We start from the raw sequence: 27,199 nt of genomic DNA, 5'->3' as shown, positions 1-27,199 counted from the left end.
GGTCATGAAGATTTACTTTTATGTTTTCTTCTGAGAGTTTTATAATATTTGTTTTTATGTTATGTCTTTAATTCATTTTGAGTTAATTTATGTAAATTGTGTAAGGTAAGGATCTAAATTCATTTTTAAATAGTTTTTAGTTACATTAAAAAATAGTAGTTAAATAGTTTTTCCAGGCAACATTTGTTGAAAAGACTATTCTTTTCCCACTAAGTGGTCTTGGCATCCTTCTCAAAAATTGGTTGACCACAGGTGTCTGGCTGATTTCTGGATTCTCAGTTCCATCCCATTCACCTATATGCTTATCCTTACACTTGTACAACACTGTCTTGATTATCACCACTTTGTAGTTAGTTTTGAAATTGGGAAATGTGAGTCGTCTTACTTTTTTTTCTCTTTTCAAGATTGTTCTGGATATTCTGGGTCTCTTGGAATTCTATGTGAATTTTAGAATCAACTCATCAATTTCCACAAAGAAGTCAGCTGGGGTTTTGAAGAGAATTGCATTGAAACTGTAGATCAATTTGGAGGAAAATTGCCATCTTCACAATGGTAAGATCCACTCCATGAACATGAGCTATCATCCTCTTTATTTAGATGTCCATTCATTTCAGTAATGTTTTGTAGTTTTCAGAGCATAGCTTTGTAATTTTGCATTTTTTTTGTTCAATTTATTCTTGAGCATGTTATTCTTTTTGATGCTCTTTTAAATGAATGTATTTCCTTTTGACCTCATTTTCCTTCCCTAGGAAACATGGTGAAGCTGTCTGAAGCTTCCCAAATGCAGATGTTAAATGCTGAGTGATATCAGACAAGATCAGGTATGTTCATGGAGGTATGGCTGTAGGCTGAGAGCTATCTCTCTTTCATATGATTCATGATATGATCAAATTCCATTTCTGAATGGAATTAACATGTTGACTGGGGCATAAAAATGCAAAGTTAATAAAGCAAAGAGCATGACCCTTACCCTTGAGATTAGTGTCCTCTGAATGGGCTACTCCATAAACATGCAGATAAATACAGCCCACACAGGGAGAGTCTGAAGACATTGCTAAAGACTGACAGCATAATGGCAGAGATAAAGGGGAAAGAACAAGTAAAATTGAAATCTGTAAGTTTTAGGTGAATGGGACTTGAATGTGCGGATTGGAAGTGAGTACTGGTCCATGAGTTTCTATATACAAGAGGTAACTTGAAGAACTAGATCCTTAAAGTAGTACCTATTTGTTCTCAGAAGCAATTGATAGTGAAATAAAAAAAAAAGAAAGAAAACCTTTGTCAATACCCCTAGCAACGCAGGTCAGGCAAGACTTTTCAAAAGTCATTCACTTTAGGTGGACATGTGCTGGTTTGGGTCTGTGAACATCAGGAATACACATGTGCAAGACAGTGAGCATAGTGATTTTCAATAGAGCTTTATTGCTTGGTATACAGTTGAATATGATTTTGTCATTAGGAAGGCAGATGCTGGGTTTATGCCCAACAAATCTATTACAACAGTTAGAAGGAATTTGTTTAGAACCCATATATCTTTTTATAGTCATTTTACATGTTTCCCCAAACAACAAAATAGAACTAGCAAATCCTCCTTCTTCTTCTGCAATGGTCATGAAGTTATTAAGACAGACTCAAATTATTTATTGGCTCAAAATCCTACAGTATGTAAAACAAAACATATTCATCCTCTCACAGAGAGATGGTTCTGACACGAAACTAACAATTGTAGAAACCATGTGTGAACTGAGGCACTTGCCACCAGCCTCTACATGGAGTAAAACATGAGCCACTGCAGCTCCCAACCTGCAGTGCCCCTTAGTGGAGCTCAGGGTGGAGACCAGGAGTGAGGCTCTCTGTGCTCTGGGAAAACTGGAAGAACAAGTCTTCAGATAGATATTTGTAGAAGATTTTATGAGCCCAATTCCTGTATCTCCTCATATCTAGAAACACACTAAAATCCATCAATGATGACCAGTGTCTGTGACTACTAGTAACCTTCATGAGGCCAGCAACAGACTTCTGTAAAATGGGTGCATGGCTGCAGGCACCTCCTACTTCACCTTTTTGACTTATATCTTGATATTCCCCCTTTCCTTTCTGGGGCAGTATTTTGGATCTCCCTGAAATACTGCCTCCTGGGCTGCAGTTAGTGGACAAAAGATGTCATCTGTGAGGACAGCCACTTCCAAGGCTGGGCCAGTGACCCCTAAGGGAACTCAGGAAAGAAACAAACTGGCCCACAGCTGAGGTGATATCAAAGGAAGGATTCCAGTAAGCCCACACCCTTACATCTTTCCATAGAAGCTGGTTTTCTAGAAGTCTTTTTCTGTAAATCTGGTTATCTGCAAACCTTTTGTTCCTACTACCTTCCCTTTGTCGAAAAACCCATATATCCTAGCTACCCCCTGGCCTCCTGGGAGTGGTTTCTTGGGGCTATCTGAGATGCTGTCTCCCGGGCTTAAGTCCTATTTTCACCCCAAATAAAACTTAACTCTCAACTTTCAGGTCGTATTGTTTTAGTCAACACATGTCAGGGAGTTCAAAAATATTGTTGGAGAACATAGACACTAGACTGAGACCCCTCTTCATTGAAGAGCCTCCTTTATGTTAAAAAAAATAGTTTTAACTGTATTGGTTAAAGCTTATTGCTTAACCATTATTAAACTGTAATTAAGCACAAAGTTGCTGAAGAAGTGACGTCAGTTGTAAACCTCAATTTTATAAATAATTAGAAGGACAATATACAGCCTGACAATATATAGCCTGAAGCTAAGATACCAATCAAACCAGTTCTTGGAGTTTCTCTTTCCTTTGAGAAGTTTCATGGGTGTGAGCTTCTCACAGTTCACATTTGGGACACTAGAATGGATCACAAGCAGGTCCAACAGAGTGGAATGGAATCTTGTTTTTTTTTAACCAGAGTGAAAAGTATGTCAGATTCAATCCTTACTCTAAGACCTCCCCTGAGAAGGAGCCCTTGATGTGTGATAGTCTCCTTTTCTTCTGTTCTTCCTTTCTTTTTCTTTTTTTTTTAAGGGCTAATGATCTTAAACAAGTTTATTTAATTAATTGTGTGTGTGCACATGTGTGCATGTGCACATGCGCAGATGTCTGCACCTACGGCACATGGAAGTTCCCAGGGTTAGGGATTAAACACATGCCACGGGATGCTTACCCCACTGTACAAGAGAACTCCATATTCTTTTTTTCTTGTTGAAGAAGGAAGCATGCAAAAGGGAGACAGATGTTAGACAGCATTTCTTTTCTTAAGTCTTAAGGAATATTCTGAATTTTGTGTTTTCCCTGAGTGTTTACGGCACTGTCCATGTAGAGGTGGCACTTTCCATTTGAAAGTCACAGATATGTCATAAATAGCATTTAATTCAGGATGTTCTGTTGCTTCTAGCAGATGAAACAAAGGAAATATCAAGCAGATGAAACAAAGGAAACAAAGACTAGCAGATGAAACAAAGGAAATATCAAGGATTCATAAAATATATAAGAAATGGTAGATTAATTGAACATCCACTTTACTGACACTTTCAAATGGTGCCAAGGGGAAAAAAAGACATGAAAGGACACTCTAAAGAAACATACTATTTAAAGGACACACACCAGTTAGATTCATAAATGGGGTTAGTTTCTACTACATTAGTTTATATCATTTAAATTGACTTAATAAGTGATTACCTGGGCTTTGAGAATGAGGGTAGGACTTAGTTCATTTGTTCAAAAACACACATTACTAGCAGGCAGAATGAATGATAATTACAGAAATAATTTCATATGAGATACAGAACAAATATAAATTCTTGCTGCATGTTCTTAAACAATGTTATGGTAAAGATACCACGAGGGGCACAGAGCAGGGGAATGAAGGATGAACTTGTGAATATTGAGCTCTTGCTCCTACTTGGAATGAGCGCTAAGTGCAAAATGCAAACCAGACTTAGAAGATTTTTGCATAAAAAAAAACCCACAAAAATATCACACTGTCAACTTTTGGAATTGCTTACATGCAGAAAAGATATTTTGGATATGTTGGGTTAAATAAAGTTTGTTATTAAAATGAATTATGCTGGTCTTTTTAATTTTTAATATGGCTACTAGGTAATTTTAAATTATATCAGTAGCTCACATGTGTTTCTATTGGAAAGATACTGATGCTCAAGTGCAAGATGCTCAAATGTACTGATGCTTTAATTTTCCTTGTCTCTAAGAAATTTCAGCAATTTAAAAGTAAAGTGAGAACTCCTTCTAGAATCCTAATGACAGTATTCAGAAGCCAGATCACACACTGGTACTCTACAAAGATTCTGTGTAATTGTCAGTCCTGGCTCAGGATCTCTATTCCGCCCCCAAAATTGGAATTTCATACTCATCCAGAATGAGAGGAACTCCTGCTTACACTATCACCACTCTTCTCTAAGGTATCTTTTTGAATACATTTTCATTTTTAAACTCCATACATTGATGTCATGTGAGTCACTTCCCTAAACACTAAAGTTAGGAATTGTTTCCACAGAAGGGTTTTAACATTTCATTTGCTTTGACATTCTAGAATTCTATTAGTTTCTTAGAGTCAAAGCAACTCAGGTGCTGAATGTGAGAGAGGGAGAGATGAGAGATGATGAGTCTGCAAAGAAAGCTCGAGTTTGTCCTCTGGAAGCCCAGGTCTTAGTAGATAAAGCGACTCGGTGACTTTTTATTGTACTTCATGCCTCTGAAGATACACATCAAAGAGGAAGGGATCTAGTATTTAATCAACAATTCAGGAAAGCTCTTTGCTTAAGAGCAATTATTAGACACATCCTGGGATGAAGGATGACACTAAAGTATGGCAACTGTGCAGATCTCCACAGAGAGGTGAGGTCCAGTTCCCCTAAGTTGCCAAGGCAGTGATAACCAAATTTTCCTAGGAATTTCCTAGAAAGCTCCTCAACTGTGGTTAACATTCCTTTACCGCTTTAATACATTAACCCATACATACTAATCATACAGTAGGATTATGCATCTGAACTCTGAGCCCAGAATGAGTCAGAATCTCACTTCGTGTTTATTCCCTTTCTCTTTACCACCATCCTGAACCCTAGGACAAGTCAGTCTGGCATAATATTGTAGACAGTTTTACTTCCTCCCCCCCAAAAGGCTTAATTAATATCTTTGGTTGTGTAGAGGTTTGCTCATTAATACCCAGTTTGAATTTGTAATTGGCCAAATTAGCGGTGAGTCTTGACTTTCACTTGTATTTGATCCAAGAGTTCTTGGGGTTTCCTTTTCTACATGGACTTAACAAGGATGTACATGATTGGGAAAGAGCCCTGGTTCCAAAGAAAGGGTGATTCTTTGGAGATGGAATACTCCTGCCAAGTTCTTTCTATAGGAAAATCTGCCTTCTAAGTAGGGTTTTGATTGCAGGAAACAGGAAGGCATTGCCAGAGCCTGGGCTCTCCTTAGGCAGTGGACAAATTAACTGAATTAATTAAAACAGTATCTCCATTCATTAATTATTTCATGGATATTCATCCTGGTAACTAAAGAGCCAGGTTGGAGAACAATCCAGTTTCTTCCTTGAGGGTAACAGCATTCTTCCCAAACTGGCTATGCTTCAATAGGGATTGCCCCTAAGGGGAGGGCACCGTAGTCGGCAGGATTCGAACCTGCGCGGGGAGACCCCAATGGATTTCTAGTCCATCGCCTTAACCACTCGGCCACGACTACACAGCAACTGGATCCGACCTGAGTGTAAATAGCCCTAGAGAACTTCAGCTCTCTTCAAAATGTCGCATTTTTCTCCCAGAAAGTACATTTGTGTTACGTAAAGCTTTTCATTCTTTGGCATCATTTAGACAAATATTATGTTGTTGTGGCAAATTGGTTAGTAACACTTCTCAAACTGGAAGGACTCCTTATTCTGTTGGTCTGATGGAAAGGGACTAAGGTTTTTATTGTTTGCTTTGCAGTGAGGGAGGTTTTTAATTTGATGTAGTCTCACTTGTTTATTTTTTGTTACTTTTACTTTTGGTGTCAAATGTAAAAAATCATCAAGACCCATGTCAAGGAGCTCAAGATAAATTAAAGACTTGAATGTAAGACATTAAACCATTGGAATGAGAGAACATATTTGCAAATCATATATCTGATAAGGGGTTAATATCAAAAATATATAAAGGACTCACACAACTCAAAGGCAAGAAGACAACTCAATTTTAAAACAAGTAGATCTGAATAAATTTTTTTCCAAAGAAGACAAACGTATGGCCAACAAGTACATGAGAAGACACTTAACATCATTAATCAGCAGACAAATACAAATCGAAACCACAGGGAGATATCTCACACCTGTTAGACTAGCTATTACACAAAAAGACAAGAAATAACAAGTTTTGGCAAGAATAGGGAGAAAAGAGACCTCTTGTCCACTGTTGGTAGAAATGTAAATTAGTGCAGCCACTAATGGAAAATTGTATGGAGGTTGCTCAAAAAATTTAAAAGAGAATTACCATATGATCCAGCAATTTCAATTTTGGATATTTATCCAAAGAAAATAAAAACATTAACTTGAAAAGAATATATGTACCTCCTTGTTCACTGCAGCACTACTTACAACAACCAAGTTATGAAAACAACCTCAAGAAGAAGAAGAAAAATAAGAAGGAGGAGGAGAAGGAGAGCGTTCCTGTAGTGGATCAGTGGTAACGAACATGACTAGTATCCATGAGGACTAGTGTTCCATCCCTGGCCAAGCTCAGTGGGTTAAGGATCTGGCGTTGCTGTGAGCCGTGGTGCATGTAGGGCACAGAAGCAGCTCCAATGTGGTGTTGTTTTGGCTGTGGCATAGGCCAGCAGCTGCAGCTCCAATTCGACCCCTAGCCTGGGAACTTCCATGTGCCTCTGGTGAAGCCCTAAAAAGACAAAAAAAAAAAGGAACAGAAAACAACCTAACTGTCCATTGACGAACGGAAAAACAGGTTGTGGTGTATATATATTCCATTCTATATAAAATTCTGTATATATGTGTGCATAAAAAAGAATGAAATCTTGGCATCTATGACAACATGGATGGACCTTGAGGGCGTGATGCTAAGTGAAATAAGCCAGACAGAGAAAGGCAAATATGTGGACAAATGCGTGGAATTAAACAAAAACAAACAAAACAAACCAAGCTTATAGATACTGAGAACAGATGAGTGGATATCAGAAGAGGGGTCATGGGAAGTAGAAGAAATGGAGGAAGGGGATCAAAAGATAAATACATTTTAAAACAAAGAAATTAGGGACGTATCTACTATTGAACCTTTCTAGAGAGGATAGTTTCTAAAGAGCTTCCCAAAGAGGCTGGCAACCCCCTCAACAATCTGTTTCTCAGGGTATTTTGTGAAGGAAATGTCCTTTGAGTCCTCCAGGGAGATAGTAGCGGAAGGATGAAGAAGCATCACATACGATAAATTCATTGCAAGTTTCCTATGTCTTTTAGGACATTGGGAGTCTTTCTCCACCTTATACCAAGCACACTGTTAGACTAATTCCCAGCTGTTCTAACTAACAAACCAAATCTGGAATCTCCATTAAGTGTACCCATATGAGATTAATTTGACCCAGTTCAACACCGTGCTTCTTTTTTCCTGATCTAGCACTACCACACATATTACTCTGGTTTCTTTGGATATGAAATAGCATGATCTTGCAATTTTTTCAATGTATAAAAATGCAATATATACTCATCCCTTGAGTCCTGCAGGCAATGAGAAGCGATGTGGGTGGGTCTTGAGAAAACTTAATTTCTCCTTAAAGGGTGACTGCTTCAAGTGAGAGTTTTACCTGGCTTTTAAGCGAGGATAGGGTAGTGTTTTTGGATAGAAGATGGGCTGTTTCTGCTGGCAGGTAGAATATTTGTGGGAAGGAAGAATCATTGTATTTAAGTTTATCCAAATAGGTGAAATGCCCCCTTCTAATTCTCAGGTCCTATTCTTTCTGAAGCAGGAGGATGAGGAGGGGGAGGAGTAAAGAAAAGGAAAAGAAAGGAAAGAAAGGAAAGGAAAAGGGAAAGGGGGAAAGAGAGCTCTAGTATTTGTGGAGTGTATTCTTTAGGGCTTACCATGGTAAAAACACAGTAAAAATATACTAAAAATGGCCTTCCTTTCTTTATTTTACATATAAAGAAACCAAGGTACAGAGTAGTTAGATATCTCAAAAATTACATAGCTAGATATTCACAGAGTAAGATTTCAGTCCCAAAGTGTCTCTTTTTCCTGTCCTACTATGCTGATCCCTCTGTACTAATAGAAGCAGGAGGTAGCTCTGTGAGGACTCCACTGCCTATGGCAGTTGTTGACATTAAGTTAGGTTATTTCTCTATTTTTTGAGTTCAGGTACTGGAGTTGAATTAGTAGAAGTTTTACTATGGTGTTCTATGTTTTAAAATAATGCTATGGACATCCTTATTAGGAATTGGTGCCAACTGATGTTCTTTGCACCAAAGTCAAGATTTCATGACTTTGTAAAGTAAATGTACTCATGGAAGGTGAGGAACTGTGTACCTATAACAAAGGGTTTTGGGGCCCCAAGATTATATATCTGCAGGAAGCATTTTCTAATAATAGCCTCCATGCAAGGTTTGCACAAATTTTATCATTGGTAGAAATGAGAATATGCCCTTTTCCCAAATTCCTGAGGAGTTAAGATTTCTGGTTGGTTAAGATTTCTGAAAATAAGATTATAATCAGGCAATTGTCTTCAGAAGACACAGTATCAGTTAGTCTGAAGTATTAGCAACTGCAGGAATACACCAAAGGAAAAAAAAAAAGATGTGGGTAGGTGGGCATTTTCCCCTTCATTTTAGCAATTTGCTTTTTCAGATTCCTCAATATCTCTTGGTAACTGAAAATTCAGCTAAGAAAAAATAGATGAATATTTAGAACAAGAATAAGAATTCCAGCTATTAAGCATAGAGTCAAAAATCTCCTTAATGTGCTTTACATGTTAAAATACTAAGAATCAGTTAAAATGTGAACGTATTTTCACTATTTCAAAGGCTTCATTATTAATAATTTGTGGAAATATTAATTTATGTGTATTTATGTAATATTTATAATTCATACAATTGAATTGATTTATATAAGGAAATTAATATAATGAGACAGTGCTAACAGCACTAGACAGAATATCATACACTTTTATTCTCAATAAATATTTACAAATATTTTCATTACAGTGCGGTGAGGAATAATAAGAATGTGACTGTCTTAATTCTTCACTCTAGAATATATTTAAATAACTTTCAAAACTATTTTCTATTTTGGCTTTGAGTCTTTAAAATTCTATTTGAAAATTCTTGCCATCTGGTCAAGATAATTTAAAAGCAGAATGTATACTTTGCCGTTTTAAACTTTAACAAGGAAAAAAGTATGTATTATTTATGACAAATATCCATATTTTAATATATGGATATATTAAAGTTTATAAAGAAAAGGTGACATGTGAATCGCGGATTCCTTGCCGACCATCCCTAAAAGGGAAACTGGAAAAGTAAGAAATTTATTCAAAAGAAAAGAAGGGAAAAAGAAAACTACTAGGTTCCACCGAGATTTGAACTCGGATCGCTGGATTCAGAGTCCAGAGTGCTAACCATTACACCATGGAACCCCGCTGTCCGTGATTGCGCTACCGCTCCTCCCTGTTAGGATATATCTTCATAGCTGAGCCCAAGAAGCCTTTAGAGACGCCGACATTTGCATCCCTGTTTTCGTTGTTTGCCTCCATAACAAAACGTCCTTTTTCCTGCGCAAAACCTAAGAGCAAATCGGTTTCTAGGGATAGGTGGATCAGGGCTCTTTAGAGTCCCTCTACCTTTTCTGCAGCTCGCGGACGGCTCTCGGCTCGGCTGCACTCGAGGCTGCCCAGACCACGAGGCTGGAGGCTTCAATACAGATCCGCCAAGCCGCGCTCCCGCTAGCTTTGCCGGAGGAACTCCGAGACGCGCCGCTTCCCGAGTGTGTGTCCGGAATTCTCTTCTTCGAACCCAAGGGACGCTCTTGGAAGTTTTATTTCTTGACCTCTAAATTGCGGATGACTTTATTTGATGTGGTGGGCCAATCGGCCCCGGCCCTGTGGAGCGTTGCGCGGGGTGGGAAAAGCAGTGCGCCAAGAGATGCCTTCTGCTTCTCGGAAAGCTTCCACCTTGTGGAGACCAAAGGGTAAAGCACGATAAACAGAGTGAATGTTTTCAAACAGAGCTTTGTAACTTGATTCTCACTGAGAAAGCTGTGGCCTGCTTCTTTTACGGGGCAGCAACCTCGAGCTTCTCCCAAACTCCTCAACAGTATTGTTTTCCTGATGTCAAGCTGGGGACGTGACGTGCCCAGGACTGTTCATTGCCGCCCCAGCAGGGTGGGGAAATGGCAGGAGATGGAAGGATCCAGATTGTCAACCAGAAGGCTTGAGGAGAAAAGCAAATGTCTTCAAAGACTCGCATATGTTTAAGTTTGAACCTTCCCAACAAGAGCCCTGGAGAAGAACCGGTATTCAGTCAAGTCAATTTGTGTTGCAAAAAGACGGCTGATAGATGGAAGGAACTACTTCCAGCTTGAATAGGCTGCACCTTAACTACTTCCCTGCCTCCTGTAACATCACCTGGCAGCAGCACGTGTCTCCTTCAGGACTCCAAATCCTGCCAGACTTGCCTGCTGCCAGAAGGCCATCCGAATTCCTGGGTTCTGATTTCCTGGCATTAGAGACACCCAGATTTAAATTCTCATGAGGCTTCTGTTCCCTGGTTCCCCCCCCCCCAACACACACACACACGCACCCCAAATATAATGCATTTCTGAAAAGATATTTATTCTAACTTCATAAATGATTCAGTTTGGTCAGATAGCGATTTCTCGAGTTGAAATCATTTTAGAATTTGGTGAGCGTTAGTCCTTTGTCTTCTAGATATCTCTGTAGCAATGAAGTTAAATGCCATTCTTAAGTAGACAGGTAAATTCTTGGACTTTTTAGTTTTTGTGTGGAGCAGTAGGTGGATCTTTTCGGTTTGGAGAATTTTTTTCACATTTATGAATAATTGTCACCCCTTTATTTTCTCTGTTGTCATTTCCTGACAGACGTTGTTGGACTTAACCAGAATGATTTTTAAATTTTCTTTTCTCCTACTTTCCATCTGTCTTTTCTGTTCCTTTTCATGAAAAAAATTTCCAACACTGTCTTCCAACCTTTCTACTGATTTTTTTCCCTATCATCACATTTTTAAAAATTTCGAGAGTACTTGTTTTCTTGATGCTTTTTCAAAAATAATACCATCCTCTTACTGTCTCATAGGTGTGAAATGCTCTCATTTCTCTGAGAAATAAGAATTAAAGTAGGGATTTTTTTCCCTTCTGTTACCTACTGGTCTCTATTTCCATCACACTTTCTTCTTTCCATTTGTTTGCTTTGCTACGTATCTTTCCTCAGATTTCTGATGGCCCTTAGCAATTCAAACCTATTTAAAAGGTAGACCCCAAAACCTAATTGATACTATGAGCCTGATATACCAATAGATGGATCCATTTTAGAATGATTGTATATGACAAGCCCTTGCAATCAGGACTCCTAATATGTCCATATCTGTGGCCGGCTCAGTTTTCCCATAACAGTTTTCTCAAAGAGTAATCCTTTAACCTTCTAAATGTTTGAGATCAGAAGTTGTGTAAGCTTAGCTGTCTGTGCTTTCTGAAACAAATATAGAAAGGGACCTGGAGGTGGAGCCAATAGAGCCTTTTGCTCAAGCCACCAACATTCAATATAGCCCTTCGCCTCCACCTTTGGCTGTGCCTAGTCTCTCTAAGTTAAGAACATCTCTGTCTGGAGCATTTTAGCCCTAAAATTAAAGTCTTATCTTTGACCTCTGAGAGGGAAGGGCAATTCAGACTAATAAGCCTAAAGTTACATGTTTTTTTCAATTCCTATTAGCCTTTCCAAGGATCTGTAATATCCTTTATAGATGTTAATAACTTTGATAATTTTATAATTGTTAGCTTTCCACCTTGCAGACAGCAAGGTTTCAGCTTTATTCACTCTATTAATTTGATTACTATTTATCTAACTCTTTTCTATCTCCCAAAATGTTGTTAATAATTGTAGTATTCACCTAAATTCATGTTCCACCTTCTATAGCACAGAGCTGTCTATGGGAATAAGTTATCTAGCCATGGTCTGTATCCACCAGACAACTCACATCTCAGTGTAGCCATGTGATTAGTCATAATAAACAGATTATGAATGCAAGTAACATGTTTCCCTCCAGACTTCTAAGAAGTACAGATTTTCTCAAGCCTTAGGAGATAGCAGATCCTTAAAATGGAAGAAGCTTGGGTCCCTGAATACCGCAAAAATGTGCTCCCTTTTCTTTGCTGACTCAAAAATCTACAGTGGACTCTTACATGAGTAAGGAATAAATCTCACCTGCATCAGGCTAATTTGGGAAGGAAACAATGTTTCTTACCATCTGTCATTTGCTTTCCTGCTCTTTTCATCATTTTGGGGTTACATCTCTTTTAATTGCTTTTATTGTTAACTTACAAGGGTCATAAGAAAACAAAGATAAAGTCCTAGGTTTCATCACCAGAGTAAACATCAGTGTCTTTGGAAAATGACCATTAGAATCGGATGCTTGATTACTGAGTAATATCAAAATCTTGTATCTAGAGACTACATTTTTATTGTTCCAGCAATAAAATCACTATTTTTGAGTCTTCCTTTTTAAAACTTAAGTAATGATGTCAGCTTTCCATCCTAGAAAGGCAAAGAAAAAAACAAAAACAAAAACAAACAAACAAACAAAAAAACCCACAACCATACAACCCAGAAACCATATTAGCGATATTTTGGTGTATTTTCTCCCACCCCTATATACTTATAATGCAAAATTTTTACATAATTGAGGTCGTATGGCACATGATTTTTAAAATTCTACTCTTCATTTAGCATTATATTTTGTGTTTCCTCCCTAAGCTATTCACAACCTCTTCCATAATATTGTTTTTAATGGCTTGGCAATATTCTTCCAGGTATATATATAACCCAAGTTATATAATCATACCCTCCCCATTGTTGGAAATGTTTAATTATTTTATTGTTATAACTTAAAGTATCATAAACATCTTTTCACATAAATGGTTTCCTTTAGTTTGCATTACCTCCCTAGGAGAGTTTTCTCCAAAATGAGTTTACCACATTTATGGAAAGGAGTAACCATTTGCATGAGCCTCCCCAGTGGAATTTAGAAGTGCTAAAGTGCAAAGAAGGATCTTGTTTTAAGCAAAAGGGGAAGGGAGCTGTGTTAGCTTCCTAGGGCTGTTTTAACAAATTACCATGGCTTAAAATAACAGTAATTTATTCTCTCACCAGTTCCAGAGGCCAGAAATCCAAATTCAAGATGTCCACAATTTCGGTTTTAGTGTCTGAAGGACAATCTAGTTCAAGGCTCTCTCCTAGCTTCTAATGGTTGCTGAAAATTCTTGTAGTTCCTAGGTTTGCAGATGCATCATTCCAATCTTCACCTCCCTCTCACATGGCTTTTGTCCCTGGGTGTCTGTTTTTCTGTGTCTCAAATGTCCCTCTCTTTATAAGGGCTCTATTATCAGATTTAGGGCCCACCCTAATCTAGTGTCACCTCATCTTAACTTGATTGCACTGCCAAAGACTACTTTCAAATAAAGGCATATTCACAGGTACCTCAAGTTAGGATTTCAACATATCTTATTGGGTGACACATCTCAACCCACTACAGAAACAACTGTCTCTTTGCCTGCCCTAAACGAAAAGAGAAATGGGAGAGCTTTAAGTATGAGACAGTTTGAGGGCCTCAGCCATGAAAGGCATTCTCCCACTGGTACCTGAAATTCTGAATCTACTTGATGATGCTTTTGGCAAAGTACTTCGATTCTCAGAACTCAACTCTATAGCCATTCAAACAACAAAGAAAAAATAATCTGGTTCTGCCGTGTTTCACTCACTGAATCAAGTCCCTAAACCCAGAAACAATCCTGTTAATAGAGGTAGATTTAGCCTGGCATTTATAACCTCGTGTGTTAAGAGAGATAGAGAATGTCCCCAAGCTGTATCTAAGTTGCTTCTCCCTATTCTGTAAGGCTCCTAGGACTTTCCTCTCTGGGAAGGTGGGAAAGGGGTGAGCTTTTCCTGAGGGCATGGACATCTTTGCAGCATCTTTTTTTCTTCAGCTCTTGCACTCTTCCCACCTCTCTCACCCTGCACCCGGGCTCAAGTCGGGTTTCAAACAGTTCTTTTAAGGCAGCGGAAGGGCAAAGCAATTGAAGGCCATCGAAGATCTTTCTGGTTTTGTGTTTAACGCTGAAAGCAAACGCGACTGACTCCATGGGTTCTGATTTCCCCAAATATCTTCCAACCCTTTTCCAGCCCCGTTGGCATTTGCAGGTCTGAAGCTACTAGTACCACCCTAAGCTCCCTCTCTTTGCCGGTTTCTAACAAATAACCGTGAACTGGAGCGCCGACAGTGACTCTGGTATGGAGTTCTTGAGCATGGAAATTCCAGTCTCTTGTCTCAGAATGGGTCTTTGAACTCTTTTTTTCTACTGAATTTCAGTTTACTGTGGACGACTTATTTCAAGTGTGAGAAGCCCTGAGTGGACATAGGAAATCCTTTGTTGCTAGACCTAGTAGTTGTGTACTCAAATAACTTTCACTCTGTCTTGATGCATAGTGATTACATGACACGCCAGACGTTGTACCTTTAAAGATGCTAACAAGAAGCCGTCTTCAGCAGGTAGTCGTGGCCGAGTGGTTAAGGCGATGGACTTGAAATCCATTGGGGTTTCCCCGCGCAGGTTCGAATCCTGCCGACTACGGTTTTACCCATACCCCTTTGGGAACCAAAGGCTCCAGCGAAATCAGACACACCTGCGTTCTAGCCTTGCTTACCCTGAATTGCTCCTTACCTGTTTCCCTTGGGTCAAATAACCTGCCCACCTTCCAACCCCCTCAATCTAGAGACTCGTGTCTGAGGCCTGACTTCTTGGAGAAATGAATCCACTACGTGTGGACCTAGCATTTATACCTATTTGAAAAAGACAATTTCTTTTTCCTCAATTACAAGTCATGCCAACTTGGATTCTCTCAGCATCAAAGTCAGATTCCATCCTCTCCTGGGGTGGAGAAGCTTTCGTTGCTACTATCTGTTCTGCGGAACTCAGGATTTATAAAAACGATATTTACTCTAACAGTTACTACTTTTGGACCTTTACACGCCCCAGGTACTGAATTGGCATTACATGCATTATCACTTAATCACCAATATAACCCTATCAGGTAGATAATATTAGCACCATTTTAAAAATGAGGAAACAGAGAATAGACTTGCACAACACTGCACAGTAAAATGGATTCTAAACCATTACCTTTCTTAAATGTTGTTATGAAGTCATTTTTCACAAGCACTACGGGGAACACATTTTTAGAATCAGTGGTTAGCAGACTCAGTTCTGTGTAGTTTATGGGATTTAAAAATAGAAAATGAAAAACATCAGTTAGGGGAACGCTCACCAATTTAGTAGCACAATTTCCTGCTAGTGCTCATTGGGTTCAGTGCCTTTGTCCTGCAGCTTAAAGACTCCAGGGGGAAGTTCTCTAGTCTCAGCCTTCTCTTCCTATCTCCAGCACATTCAGTGACCAAGAACATTCATCTGGGCCTTACAGTCAATTCAGGAAACAAAAAATAAATTCAGAGACTCAGTACTTTGATTCCCAGCAGAAGAAAGTGGGAAGAAAAAGTCCAGGTAGGAGCAGAAAACTTGAAAAACAAAAAGGAGGAGGAAGAGAAGGGGGTGGAAAAGAGGAGGAGGAGGAAGGCTAAGAGATGGAAAGGATGGAGCAGAAGAGAAGCCAGCAGGGTGCTAAATATAGGAATGTCCTCGCCCCTCCTGGATACTCATATTCTGAGCTTCCTTGGTCACAGAAGCCCCTCGATGCCTGTCTCTTGTTCTGACCAGCATCTTTTCACCGTCTCCACTCTTTGAAATCAGCCCCAGATGTCAAAGCATTTCTAAAGCTCACCTCTTCTACAAAGGCACTTAGATTGTTTCCAGTTTACACTATTATAAATAGTCCTGCCATGAATATTTTCTCTTTTTAAATTTTTTATTATAGTTGATTTACAATGTTCTGTCAATTTCTGTTGCACAGCAAAGCAACCCAGTGACTATTCTTATATATATATTTTCAGTGAATACAAACAGGGATTTTTGCTGGGTGGAGATACTGCTGGATGGAATTGCAGAGTCATAGTAATTGTGTATGTTCAAGTTTTAGTGCATAGGAGTTCCCTTGGTAGTGCAGTGGGCTGTGGATCTGGCATTGTCACTGCTGTGGTTCCAGGTGGCAGCTGTGGTTCGTGTTCCAATCCTAGCCCTGAAATTTCCCCATGCTGTGGACATGGCCAAAAAAAGGTTTAGTATGTAATGTCAAAACACTTTTGCAAGTGATCGAACCAATTTACATCTTTACGTGCAAGAGAGTCCAGTTTGCTCCACATTCTTTATAAGGCTTGGTATTGTTTGTCTTTCATTATTTTAACACTTCTAGCATGTAAAGAGTTGTGATGATTAATTTTTTGTGTCAGCATTCTGGGCCATGATGCCCAGATATGAAGTCAACAGTTACTCTGTGTTTCTGTGATGTTACTATGAAGGTGTTTTGGGATGAGATTAACATTTAAATTAGTGGACTTTCAGCAAAGTACACTGCCCTCCATAATATGGATGGGTCTTATCCAATTGCAAAATTAAAATAAAAGATTGGCCTTCCTTGAAAGAGGGAATTCTGCCAATAGATAGCCTTTAGATTTGAACTGTAGCATCAGCTCTTCCTGGGTCACCAACTTGCTGCCCACTCTGTAGATTTGGGGCTTTCTTGCCTCCGTAATAGCATGAGGCAATTCCTCAAAATAAATCTCCTTCACACATCCTATTGGTTTTGTTTCTCTGGGAAGCTCTAACATAAAAGTAATGGAATCTTAATCATTTTGCTTTTGGAGTTCCCATTGTGGCACAGTGGAAATTAATGTGACTAGGAACCATAAGGTTGCAGGTTGGATCCCTGACCTCGCTCAGTGGGTTGAGGCTCTGGCTTGCGGTAGAACTGTGGTTATAGGCCGAAAGTGCGGCTCAGATTCTGTGTTGCTGTGTGTAGGCCGACAGCTGTAGCTTGATGCCACCCCTAGCCTGGGAACCTCCATATGCCGCAGGTTCAGCCTAAAAAGCAAAAAAAAAAAAAAAAAAAAAGCAAGTTTTATTTTTCACTTTTCCCAATGACTAGTGAAGATCATCCTTTTATATGCTTATTGGTTATTTTGATATATTCTTATGCGAAGGACTTGTAGAACTCTTTTGTCCGTTTTTCTAATGAATTGTTTATCCTTTCCACATTTATTTTTTTCTTCACATCTATCTGGATTTATACATGCAAAGAGTTTAGCTAAGCTACTCTATGGTATTACTGCCTTAGCATCCAATCTGTTTAGCCAAATGGTCTGTAGGGAATATTACTCTGACATGCACGCTCATGCCCTAGACTGCAACCTATAGGGTCACAAGCAAATGTAAGTTCCTGATATGACCTCCCCAAAAGCCCTTGTGATCAATAATCACCACTGCTTCCCAGGACTATTCCCTTGTGAACTGCTTAGATTAGAACTTTTGGCCCTCTTACCAAAACCTCTCTTTTGGTTTGGATGGACCAATCAGGCCTTAGGCTTGTAACTCCAAAGCACTCCACTAATGGACCTTAGTAAAGGCATGTGCCCCAGATCCTATTGCTCTGTCTTGTCTGTCCTCTGTCTTGACCTCCCCATGTGGCCCCTCGGTGTGTGCAGTGTACTTCCTCCAGGACCTGTGAACAATAAGTTTCTCTATTTCAGTTTCTTTCCTGGTCTCTTGTTGAGCCTTGACTGATTCACTATCCAATACATTGTGCTCTACTTAAATGCTAATTTAACAAAATCATAACAATGCATTCTGTGTCCAATATATTCTGGACACAGTCTTTTGTAGGCATACGTAATACAAACATCTTCTCTAACATTTGTCTTGTACTTCCTTACTGGTGGCTAGTAATGAACCATAGTTTCCAATGTTGAGGTCTAATATATAAATATATCTTTTCTTTTGAGGTGATTGCTTTTTGTGTTGTCTCAGAAATTCTTGCACACTCCAAAGTCATGAAGATATCCTAAGGTATATTTCAGAAGCATTTTTGCGCTACCTTTTATGTTTAAATATGCATTTCATCTGATCGAGTTTTGTTTACTTTGTTTCATTTACCTCCATAATATCCACTTGTGCCACCAATTTATGGAATTTGGGTTTATTGGAAAGAACAATCTTCCCCTAGTGCACTGCAGGGTCACCTTTGTTTTGAATCAGGTGACTGTAAAAGTGGGTCTGTTTAGGACACATTCCTCTGTTCCATTAGTTTATTTACCCATCCCTCAGTTTTGTTTTTTGTTTTTGTTTTTCCTTTCAGAAAGCTTTAGCCTGATTCACATTCGCAAGCATATTACTTGAGTCTTCAGGTCTTGTTGAAAGCATCATTGTTGCCACTGCTCCTCTGCTCCTGGAACTTGGGAATCTTCTCTTCCTGCAAGTCTGTGATCACTTTGTCATCTTCCTCCATACATGTTACATGCATCCAGGGACACCAGTTTGGAGTTCCCCAGGCCAGCCAATTAGGCTGGTTGGAGCACCCATGAGCCTCCAACCGTGCCATGTTTGTATCATCATTCCAGAGTTTGCTGTCTAGGAGAGCAGAAGACTTGAACGTGCGCTTTTTGATCTGCTCCTTGGCATTTTGCCCCAGCATTTCTTTCTGTATTCAAATGTAAAGCAGATGCCAGACAACTATATTCTTATTAACTTTCAATGAGCATTCTAAGTCTTCTATCACATAAACCTAGATACTTTTTTACACCTTAAAGAAGCTGTGGCTTTGATAACTTTAGAATTGCACTGAAATGTTTCTCTGATCAGAGAAGCTGGGATTAGAAGTGACGGAAACGTGGAAGGGTGAACTTTTTGTAAAGAACTGACCCAGGGATTCTCGTGCCTACTCAGTCCCAGGGCCCAGTTAGTGCCCATGGCTGAACGCACTGCAGACTCCAAAAGTCACAGCAGCTGCCTCAACATCCTAGGTCCCCAGCTCAACATTGTTAGCCAGGGTGTTCTGCAGCTTTCATATTAAGAAAGATGGAGTGTAATATTTTATTCTAAGCATTGACGACGTGATTATTGAGAGTTCCAAAAAGCCAAGGAAAAAGGAGGTACGTTATCTCCCCGTCGGGGAATCGAACCCCGGTCTCCCGCGTGACAGGCGGGGATACTCACCACTATACTAACGAGGAGGAACTGGAACCAGCGCCTTTAAAGATATCTAATAAATGTAAATATTAGTCCCTCTTCTCGTCTATAAATTTGTTCTATTACGTTCATTACCTCTGATAAATCTAAGTCTGAATTCCCTCGGACTTGTCCGAGACCAAGCCTTGCTCCAACACTTCCCTCTGCCTTCTTGCTCCACCCACCTCCGCAGAGAGGTGAGACTACAGAAGGGGCAGAACGGCCTCTAATGTTGACAGTAATGGCGTCTTATTTCTTTGACGGTTTCTCGGACCAGATTTGCAAGCGACGTATCCGCGCGACCAAAGCAGTTGAACCACTGATTCCACGGAACCTCCCTGCTAACTGACTGAAAACTGGGACCTAGGAAACAAGGACTCATTTCTGTGCGGCAGGAAAAACTAAAGAGTTATCTTGAAAATACCAAATGCCCAATAGGCTTCTAGTGGGCTTGGAAGACAGGGAAACGTGGTGTCTCGGAGAACTGTGCGGAGGCTCCGCTGGCGGGAAAATGATTACGGTTCTGCTTTCTAAGGCACCTTTAGGTCTAATGTTTCTTTAGTGTAGCGATTATGACTTCCACTTGCCACAGCCATGGAGTTTAGGCCTGGGCAAAGAACAAATTATGTTTAGTCAAGGATTATCGCGCACGCTGTGGTTTCGTTTCAAATTTTACTTCTACCCGGAGGAAAACAAAATCTTCGTAGTCGGCAGGATTCGAACCTGCGCGGGGAGACCCCAATGGATTTCTAGTCCATCGCCTTAACCACTCGGCCACGACTACGTACGACAATGCTTATATTTTTCAAATGATACACAGGAAAGGGTGGAAACCAGGGTACCTATAGCCAGGCATACAAGAATTCGCCAGTAATATTGAGAGCTGAACATATTCCTTCAGGTAAAATAAAGGTTAGACCAAAAAATGTTTTTTTCAAGGACAACATCTCATGCCACCTATGCAACTGAGAGCCCTTTTGTCATAGTCTTCACCGCATGATCTTCAGTGTTTTCAAGCAAACAAGTCAATTCAGTAAACTCTGAAGGAGTAAATCCTGCCGACTCTGGAGACCAGGCTGTGGTCTCAGTTTGGACTCCAGAGTGTCCGCAACTAGAACCAAACTTTGCTTACTCCGAGGTGAAGTCACGTCCTAACTTCCAACCCCCACTGAACAGCTCGTCTTCCAAGAGTCCTGGACGCCCACAACTACATTGAAGAGAGAATTGGAGATTAGATAGCTTGTGTGAAATCACCTTGGCCAGGCTGGCAACAAGGCAGAAATACCTGGTGACTTACATGATTACAATGTTCACTGCAGCACTATGTGTTATAGCAAAATAAAGTAAACGTTGCAGGATTCATTTAGAGAAGCAAAACCGCTGGGATGGATACGTACATTTCACATGTATAAACATATGTAAGATTTGTAGGAATTGGTTAAACAGTTTCTGAAATGCTGAAGCTCAAAATTCACGGGGAAGGTTGTCAAGAAGGGAAGATGAATGTAAGGGAGGGGATTAGAACAAGCTGGAACCCAAAAGCATGAGCTGGAGCCACATGCAATGGTCTGAAATTTGTACCTTAATTGTCTCTCATTTTGTTAGGGCAGGTGTCCTGTATCTGGTGCTAAATACATTTAACATATTTGGTCCAGAAAAGGAGGAGGCTAAAAGAGGAGCCAGGGGAGGGTGGGGCGGTTGCAGGCCCCACTGCTGCAAGATAAGTCAGTAAATGAGTTAATACAAGCCACAAAATGACTTCTACTTGGTTTTCTTCCTCCAAATCTCCTGCAAGAATATCTCTTGGGAACCGTTCAACCAGAAACACACAGAAAATGGAATTCTGGACAATGTAGCTCCACCTGGCCAAGATGATTTAGATATGAAAATAACATTTTGGTATTTATTTATGTATAATGATCAATACCTTACTGTCTTAATTACTGTAGATTTATAAGTAATTATGTATGTCTTAATATATATATATATACCAAGTCCTCAAATTTTGCTATCCTCAAAATTTTCTTATTTTTGAAGTTGTTCTACATTTCCAAATGTGTATTTGAAACACTGAATTAACTTCCATAAAATATATATTTGGAGGCTGATTGAGATTTCATTGGATCTATTGCTCAATTTGGAAGTAATTGTCATCTTGACAAAATTGAGTCGTCCAGAAAAATGTTCATAGTATTTTCCTCCACTTAATTTCCACCAGCAATATTTTGCAGTTTGTATTTATATTTTTTAAAATGCAGATTTTTTTGCATATCTTCTGTTAGATTAGTCCTAGGCTTTGAAGTGTTTGCTGCAAATAGAATATTTGAATTTTAATTTTCACATATATACACATACATTTGTATAAGTCTATAATGAAAGAAGATACACTCAACTAGTATTCAACTTAGTTGAAAATGGGCATGTACATATTACTTCAAATGTGAAGTAGAGTGACTGAAGAAATAATTTAGCGAACTCTGTTGCACTATATCACTCTTTTACATTTAACCACTAACATTTTTTGTTTTTTAATTTAATTTTTTAAAAAAATGAAGTATAGTTGCTGTAAATATTATATAAGTTACAGGTATACAACAGAGTAATCCATAATTTTTAGAGGTTATACCTCATTTATAGTTATTATAAAATATTGGCTATATTCTCCTTGTAGAATATATCCTTGTAACTTATTTTATACCTGTTTGTATTAACCACTAAGATTTAAATAACATCATGGTAATAATTAATATTAAACTAAAATTTTGATTAATCTTTCATATTTATTTTTATACCTTGGATGTTTCTTGATTATTAACTTTGATGACAGTGTCACAAGAAAGCTGATGTAACACTTAGCCATTCAATGAACTTCTCATTTTCATCTGATACGAAATCATTAGACTCCAAAATGATTTATTATATTCACACCCTCCAACCATGCGTGACACAAGTACAATCATGTACCTTGTACCTAAATATCAGTCATTATTAAAACAAAGTTTATTTTCTTGCTTACTGTAGAATTTTGCATACCACTTTTTCATCAGCTCTAACATTATTTTTTTGCTCTAATATTATATTTAATAATTTCCTCTTCACTTATGTTACATCAAATGTTCACATTGTATTTGGACTTTTATTTCAATAAGTGTCTTTTTATTATTGTTCTATTGGCTTCTTTTCCTCTTCCAACTTTTTGTTTGACATAATTTCAAATTTATGAAAAAGTTGCAAGGGTAGTACAAAGAATTTTCAGAAATCTTTTACCTAGATTTACCAAATGTTAACAAATTTATCACATATGGTTTATTTTCTTAATAGAAATAGATAGATTTACATATGTACAACTTTTTTCTTAACTATTACAGTGAGTTTTAGACAAGCTATCCTCCTTTTACCCTTAACTACTTCATTAGGTATTTTTTAAAAACAGAACTCTTGTCTTTCCTAACCATGGAGTAATTATAAAATCAAGATCGAAATTCATTTAATCTACAGACCTTGTTAATGTTTTGCCAATTGTGCGAATCCTTTATTTCAAGAAAAGTAGATTGCATTCAGTTGGCATATCTCTTTAGTCCTTTAATCTGAAAGAGTTCCTCAAGAAAGAGTTCCTCAATCTTATTTTGGTTTTCATTTTGAAAAACCAAGTCAGATATTCTGTAGAGTGCCCCCTCAACTTGAATTTGCCTGACGCTTCCTGAGAGTTAAATTCAGATTATGCATTTTTAGAAGGAATATACACAAGTGAGACTGTGTCCTTTGCAGTTCCTTATATTGGGAGGCACATGATGTTGAACGTCCTAATACTGACCTACTATGATCACCTGATTAAGGTGGTGTTGGTCAAGCTTCTCCACAGTCAAGCTACTTTTTTCTTTATACACCACCCAGCACAAGATTTAGGCTGCTCGTTTCTTATTATACTTGGTTTTCTTGAAAAGAATATATTAAAAGAGCAAATTTAATAGTTCAGTAGAAGAACAAGAACAGTTTGTTGGAGCCACAAAATTCAGAAAGATGGCTCAACTATCCTATCTGGGAACTGAACTCCTGTGCTGCCGGTGACAGATAAGCATACATACATTGCACTAAAGAACAAGTACCTAGTGTAGAGTAAGTACCACTGGTTTCACCTGTAGCATAGACTCTTGGGCTGGGTCATCTAGCAAGACAATGTTGGTTTGCTTGATGGTGTGACAATTCTTACTAGGATCATGATTGAAATATCTCAGGTTTGACTTTCGGCAAACGAAGCGGTGAATCAAAGATTTCATGAAGTTTACTTTTCTGAAATATATTTTTTGTGTATTCTCTCAAAAGGGGGTTGGGGATATAGTGGAGAAGAAAATCCAAGGTGTGGATTTCAACAGCAGGAAACCTGTCCAGACCAGCGTTTCGTTTAAAGAAAAGCTTGGGTTTTCTGGTTTCTGGTTTTAGTTTTGTTTACCTATGGAAGAGTTTTTTGTGTTTTTTCTGTTTGTTTGTTTTTTCAAATCGTCCCACCAGAGAAGGTGCAGTGCTACACCAGTTTATCCAGTAAGTTATAATCATAGTGTTGAGAAACGGTCAGCGAGCTCCTTTTCCGGCTGACTTCAGATTGTCAAATCGATCAATTTTAGAGGTAAGGAAATTCAGGAAGGAAAAGCAACCGTAGTCGGCAGGATTCGAACCTGCGCGGGGAAACCCCAATGGATTTCTAGTCCATCGCCTTAACCACTCGGCCACGACTACACGTGTGAAGGTAAGTGTGTAGAGACAGGGATCACGTGGCAGGCTGAAAAACGTGTACAAACCCGTGTCCTTGGTGAGCTTAGTGGAAACGAGGTGAAATGAGAATTAAGAAGGGAAGCCCATCCCTCGGACATCCCTGGGATCCAGAGCACTGGATGAGAGAGACAGCGCTCACCGCGTGAGTTTCAGCATTACCAGCAAACGTCGGGGTGCTGCCTGCTCTGGGGACCTCGTGCCCCCGGGCTTCTGTAATCCTCTAAATAGGCACCAAACCTAGCCTGTAACGAAGGGGAGGCAGGGATCTTCTAGTCCGGGATCCTCGGGCTTCCCGCAGCCCAAGGCTTCGCGATGAAGGATGCCAGGTACGTTCCAAGCAGAAAATTGCTTCCGCTGATTTGTGTCCCAGGTGGACCACCAGAAAAATGATGTCGAAAGCCGCCTTGGTATCCCGTCACCAAGATATTGCTAAGCCTTCAGGTTTAAACACTGGTTTGATTTTTTGCCAGCGCAGGGGCTCTTTCTAAATTTAACCAACACAAGTTTTTTGTTTTGTTTTGTTTCCTTCTTCTTATATTTTGACCCCAGTTTCTTAGTCACAGTGTTTTCCTAAGTCTTGAAACTGATTTTGTCTAGCCTGCTTAGAAGGTGTTAACCTAATTTTTGGAAAAAGAAGCACAATGACTAGGAGGAGGACAAAGAAGAGGAGAAACCGAAGACGGAGTAATCAGCAGTCCGGAGAGAGACGAGGAGGGAGCAGAGAGGTGAAGAGTGAAGCGGGGCTTGGGATGTGAGATTGCTTTTCCCCTAAGAAAAAAATCAACTCTAATAAACCTCGTAGTTTAATGGAGGGGAGTCAGCTCTTGAGATGCATATTAAGCTGAGTTTGGGGTAGAAGCTAGATTCTACCCAAAGACAGCAGCTGAGCGGCCTTTCCTATAAAAATGAAAAATCACATATACATTCGTTTTAAATCATGGCAAGTTACAACACAGCTAATTACAAGTTTAAAGTATATGTGTTGCCGATGTGGCCATAATTACCCATACCACGGCCTTTTTATTTGATCTACACACTCTCATTTTTTTTTAAGAGGAAAATTTTCTGTTTTTTCGGTCACTTGTTAAATTTCCCTCATCAGGGGTTGAACCAGAGGCCACAGCAATGAAAACGCTCAATCCTAGTCAGTAAACCAGTGGGGAACTTCTGGCCTACACATTTAAAATAATACTTCTGGGCTACACATTTTAAATAATTTTTACATTTTAGGTAACTTCCTTTGGTACGCTAGTTTGAAGGGAGTTAAATGCTGAAGAAATAACAAATATTTCATGCTCTAAAATATTTCAGCTAAAAAAAAAAAGGCTGTGATTAAGGTGAACTGAATTTAATCAATTCTTTTTTTTTTCACTTAAAATAAAATAAATGGAGCTCCTTGAAAGTTTCAACCTTGTTTATTTTTCTCTGCATTAATATGTGTGGACTGAAAAAAAAAAAAAAGGCATGGCAGAATAGATACAGATAAAAGAAGTGAATCTGAGTTCAGCTTCAAAAACCAAAATCATTCCATCTACTTTAGTCCCAAACTGGAAACAATCCAAAGCCCATCAGCAATAGAAAAGATAAATAACTGCTTTTCATAAAAAGGAATAGTAAGGCAATGAGAATAAGTGAATTTCAACTGCACATGAGTAGGGAGACTCTCATATACATAGTATTGAAGTGATGCCAGATATAAAGACATATCTCATGGTTCTATTTATATATAGTTCCAAACAGGCAAAACAAATCTATGGTGTTAGAAATCGGAAAAGTGGTGAAAGTAATTATAACTGAGAACAGCCATGAGGGGTCCTGCTGGAGATGCTAGGAATGCTTCTGTTTCTCATTCTGGGTGCTGGTTACATAGGTAAGTTCACTTTGTAGAAATTTACTGAGCTGTAAAATTATGGTTTATGTATTTTTCTGCATTAATATTGCACTCTATTATATACTGATAAAAATTTACTTAATGAAAACTCAAGCTATTTTAAGCAAAGGCATGTGAATAAAGAATATAGCAGCTTACAAAATTTGGGGCACAGAGAGATAAAGGAAGATGCCAGCTCTAATCCATCCCTGCAAAAATGATTCCCCCAAAATCCCTGCAGTAATGGTCTCCCAGAGAGGCTGCTACTGTATGTACAAAGTAGAAAATAGGACATCAAAATGCTGCAGCTGGAATAGTTGATTTCAGGCATCTGCAGTGCAGAGATCTGGAGGCTTCTGTAATAGCAGTGTTCTCTCTAGGGTAGTGGCTCTCAAAATTTGGTATGAAATATGTCTATCATGACAGAAAGCAAGTTAGCCAGTGATTTGTGCCCAGGTCTTAATTTATAAAGGTGAGTGAGAGACAAGAGAGAAAGGCCAATGCCATCGAAGAGAAGTTTAATGTTACTTACAATTTCCCTAGAATCACTTCCTCTAGAAATGAGAAATCACACAGGGCCCCAGGCGGAAGCACTAGTGTTGGTCAGGAGGCGGGCAAGAGCAAAGAGAAGGCACAAGTTATAGGCTTAATTGGGATTTCCACAGGAAAGAAAGGCAGGTCAGAATAAATAGTTTAGGATTTGATAACTTTAGTAATCCAGGGAGTTTGGGGGCTTAGTTGTCTGGTACCTGGCCTTGGGCTTATTTAGAACAGGAGAAATATTGGCTTGATGTGTGAAAGTTAGATAAAGGAGATGGTTCAGCACGTGGGCTCCAGAAACCAGGAAATGTAAACAACTCTGGTGGTTAATTTGGCCTTCTGATTACTGGGTACCAAACAGAGCAATACAGAATTTTACACAGAACAGTCAGGAAGCAATTTACATTTCTAGGCAAGTTGCCAAATACTGCTGCTGGTCCTGGTTTGGGGATCACGCTTTGAGAACTACATTTTCTGGAATAAGCCATGCTCCTAGATGTAAATTAACAAAACAACTGCCACCCCTCACCTTATAATCCTCTGCAGAAAATCCCAATGTGTCCATGATAATACTTTGTCAGCACAAAACAACTGAATCAGAAGGTGCCTGTTT

The 27,199-nt window shown here is 39.0% G+C and overlaps 7 non-coding genes across 7 annotated transcripts; 1 reads left to right on the top strand and 6 right to left on the bottom strand.

The window, feature by feature from the left end:
• Positions 1–5,527: 5,527 nt before the first annotated feature.
• Positions 5,528–5,615, bottom strand: MIR7857 (microRNA mir-7857). Its single transcript, NR_128470.1, has one exon. It is a non-coding gene; the product is annotated as a microRNA mir-7857 (primary transcript).
• Positions 5,616–5,639: 24 nt separating this feature from the next.
• TRNAS-AGA (transfer RNA serine (anticodon AGA)) lies at positions 5,640–5,721 on the bottom strand. Its single transcript has one exon. It is a non-coding gene; the product is annotated as a tRNA-Ser (tRNA).
• Positions 5,722–9,573: 3,852 nt separating this feature from the next.
• Positions 9,574–9,645, bottom strand: TRNAQ-CUG (transfer RNA glutamine (anticodon CUG)). The gene has a single exon. It is a non-coding gene; the product is annotated as a tRNA-Gln (tRNA).
• A 5,140-nt stretch (positions 9,646–14,785) lies between these two features.
• TRNAS-UGA (transfer RNA serine (anticodon UGA)) lies at positions 14,786–14,867 on the top strand. The gene has a single exon. It is a non-coding gene; the product is annotated as a tRNA-Ser (tRNA).
• Positions 14,868–19,339: 4,472 nt separating this feature from the next.
• TRNAD-GUC (transfer RNA aspartic acid (anticodon GUC)) lies at positions 19,340–19,411 on the bottom strand. Its single transcript has one exon. It is a non-coding gene; the product is annotated as a tRNA-Asp (tRNA).
• A 697-nt stretch (positions 19,412–20,108) lies between these two features.
• Positions 20,109–20,190, bottom strand: TRNAS-AGA (transfer RNA serine (anticodon AGA)). The gene has a single exon. It is a non-coding gene; the product is annotated as a tRNA-Ser (tRNA).
• Positions 20,191–24,058: 3,868 nt separating this feature from the next.
• TRNAS-AGA (transfer RNA serine (anticodon AGA)) lies at positions 24,059–24,140 on the bottom strand. The gene has a single exon. It is a non-coding gene; the product is annotated as a tRNA-Ser (tRNA).
• Between the last annotated feature and the right edge of the window lie 3,059 nt (positions 24,141–27,199).

Source organism: Sus scrofa, chromosome 7 (genome assembly GCF_054392235.1).
Source record: "Sus scrofa isolate SSC_HxYL_T2T_F1_AM1 chromosome 7, Sscrofa_HxYL_maternal_Yorkshire_Landrace_v2.0, whole genome shotgun sequence".
NCBI lineage: Eukaryota > Metazoa > Chordata > Mammalia > Artiodactyla > Suidae > Sus > Sus scrofa.
The sequence above is the reverse complement of the archived record's forward strand: the minus strand, read 5'-3'. Positions and strand labels throughout refer to the sequence as shown.